Here is a 3,294-nt window from a genome sequence, read left to right on the forward strand (position 1 = left end):
ATGGTGGGTCATCCTGAGTGGAGTCAATATTGGTCATTTGTATTGGTTAGAAAAAGTATCTAACTTGTAAAATTTACTGGAGTAAATACGCTCCCTATACTGTCTTATATAAACATCTTCTGCACTGTACATAGATTCCCATTTCTTTGTAGAATTTTTCAATTGCATTTAATCATTTATACTGGGGATCAGATGTTTTTGCAGTTTCTCAATTATTCTTGACAAAATCAGCCTTTAATTTATTGATGATTTATATTAATTTCTTTTTTTTTATATCTGAACCTTTTATTAGCCTCCTGCTCCCCAAAAAGTACCCTGCTTCCGCTGGCTTTATGCCTCAGAACTTTGATGTCGTTGGTCTCAGACACCACTTTGCCATCCACTATCTGGCAGGTGGTGGTCTTGTGGATGGTTTGCATGGAGTTGCTGCTATCCGGGGCATCAGCAAGATTGAAGCCCTCACTGTCTTCCAGCAGGCGGCGGTAGATGGCGATCTCAGCCTCCAACTTGACCTTGATGTTCAGCAAGGCCTGGTACTCCTGGGCCTGGCACTGTCCCTTTGCCCAGGTCTGTGCCAGCGCTGCCTCCAGGTGCAGCAGGATCCCATTGAGGTGCTCCATCTGTGGGGCGTAGCAGGCCTCCACCTCCCTCAGGCTGTTCTCCAAGCTGGCCTTCAGATTTCTCATGGAGTCCAGATCCATCTCCAAGGACTGGACTGTACGTCTCAGCTCCGTGAGTGTTGATTCAGCAGCTCCAACCTGGGTGGACTGCGTGGTGACCACTCTGGTGCTGTCCTCAATCTGCTGAGACCAGTACTTGTCCAGCTCCTCTTGGTTCTTCCCAGCCAGCTATTTATATTGGGGCCGCATATCTGCCATGATCTTGGCGAGGTCCTGAGATCTGGGGGCATCTACCTCCACAGTCAATCCACAGCTGGCAATCTGGGCTTGTAGGCCTTTTACTTCCTCTTCATGGTTCTTCTTCATGAAGAGCAGCTCCTCCTTGAGAGCCTTGATCTCAGTCTCCAGCTGCAGCCAAGTGACATTGGTGTCATCGATGACCTTGCAGAGCCCATGGATGTTGCTCTCCACAGACTGGCGCATGGCCAGCTCTGTCTCATACTTGACTCTCAAGTCATCAGCAGCAAGATGGTCATTGTCGATCTGCAGAACGATGCAGGCATTATCCACACTATTTGAAAGATCTGAGCCCTCAGGTCCTTGATGGTCTTGAAGTAACTGCTCCAGACTCTGACCTGGGGTCCCTTCCTCTCCATGTGCTCCGGCATTTTGCTCTCCAGCCTCTGGTTCTCAGTCTCCAGGCCCCTCACTCTGTCCAGGTAGGGGGCCAGGTGGTCGTTCAGGCTTTGCATGGTCTCCTTCTCATTCTGGATGCCTCCCATTCCTGCCAGATCCCCGGCCATCCCCATGGCCAGGCCCCTGGACCCCATGCAACCCCAGAAGCTGGTGGAGCAGGTCACAGAGATCTGGGAACCAGAGCCCCTGGCGCCTGCATAGACGCTGGCCGCACTGCTGACCAGCTGGGCGCCTCGCTGGGCGCCTGGACAGAGCCCAGGGACTGGTATTTTGTGGAGAAGCTGGAGCCAGTGGTGAAGCTCAAGCTGTCTGGTGAAGAGAGCGAGAGACAAGACTCAGGCTTTGCCGACGACCTTTCTGCCCTACTGTTTTCATTTCATTTCATCCACTTTCCCTGCACTTGTTGTAGATGTTATTTATACAGACAGATCCAACCAATTTAGCTATCACCTAGCTGGCAGGCAGACAATAAGCATACAGAGCATATGCTATTTGTCACATAAGTGGTATAAAGATTAGAAAAGTCTTATAGAATCAGGTGGAAGCACGCTTAATAATTACAAAAGATATAAAATTAAATTAAGACAAAGAAATAATATTTAACCTGATTTAACTACTTCCTTAACCTTTCTTTTATAAAAACGAAGTTTATATTTTTGCTTGGGCAACTCAGGTAAGTGTCCCAAATATGTTACCAATTAATTGCCCCTTTTTAAAGGCCTCAAAGTTAGAACTATGTTGCAGCATCAGTCTTTGGTCAACAAAAGCTATTCAATGATCCTTAAATGAATGCAGTTCTTATTCAACGAGCCTGAAGTTTTACTTTGAATTACCCGCGTACTTTATCTTTATGATAAATTATCCTTTCTTGGTGTGTAGCTCTCCCTTTAATTGGTTAATTGGATTATAATCAGTAGACTGATTAATAGCACATCTTGGGAGACAGAAATACATGGCAACTTGAAAAAATATTTATTATATCACACTAAGGACAAGTAAAATTAAAAACAAAAATATAATAGTACCTATTTGGCAACAAATGTTTGGATATTCACTCATTTTGGTCACTTCAGAAGTGCTGGTTTTTCACGGACAGCTTACGTATTTGCTACTGTCTTTGAGGGCCTTGGTACTCACAGGAGAATGGAGAAGAGTTTGATTAAATGGGAGAAAGAGGTTGGTAAAGAAGCTCATTGCTCTGTTGTTTTCGGTAAACTCTCCACCCCCTCATGCCACACACACAGAAAAAATCCCCAAAGATACGTGCGTTGTTTTTGTGCTGTTTACTTTTGTTTTGGTGCTTTTAGCAATGGCCGAGGGATAAGGCAGAAAAAAGATTGTGTCAATGCATTTGTTAGAATTTTTTCTATATTTGCTACCCAGTATCCATTTACCATATTCTGAAAACAGCACAAAAGTTTTGCTGCAATAATACCATTCTTTCAATACTTTAATTCATAATATATGAGTTTATTGATTCTGTCATAGAACTATACATTTATTGAAAATTCTAATGCCTTCACCAATTAATTGGTTCAGAGATATACATCATCCAAATTGGCTCAACTAGATATCAGGAAAATAAATTAACTTTTGGCTGAACTAGAACCTATCTTGAGTTTTGCAATATAATTTTTAACTTTAAAAGTTTCACAAAATTATACACCAGAAGAAAGGCCTTGATCCAGAATAAAATTTACTTCAGTGTAGGACAAAATTATTATCCTCATGTTCAAAATATATTTGTTAAGTTTGAGGGTTTTGGTTTATTAAATATAATAAAATTAATTCTACATGAAAAGAAATAAGCAATAAACATAGGAAAACAGGAAAAGTCCTATCTCAATTCAAGGTTTTATTTACGTTTTAAAGTTGCTGATTTAACATTTAATTATTAGGTTTTAAAATAAACATGTCTATTTTTAATAATATAAGCTTCAGCCTTTATATATTTCAACATGCAGAAATTTTTCCTGAG

The 3,294-nt window shown here is 41.8% G+C and overlaps 1 pseudogene; it reads right to left on the minus strand.

Annotated features, from left to right (window-relative positions):
- Window positions 1-239: 239 nt before the first annotated feature.
- Window positions 240-2,754, minus strand: LOC107973833 (keratin, type I cytoskeletal 18-like; annotated as a pseudogene).
- Between the last annotated feature and the right edge of the window lie 540 nt (window positions 2,755-3,294).

The sequence above is a fragment of the Pan troglodytes genome, chromosome 1 (assembly GCF_028858775.2).
Source record: "Pan troglodytes isolate AG18354 chromosome 1, NHGRI_mPanTro3-v2.0_pri, whole genome shotgun sequence".
In the NCBI taxonomy this organism is placed as follows: domain Eukaryota; kingdom Metazoa; phylum Chordata; class Mammalia; order Primates; family Hominidae; genus Pan; species Pan troglodytes.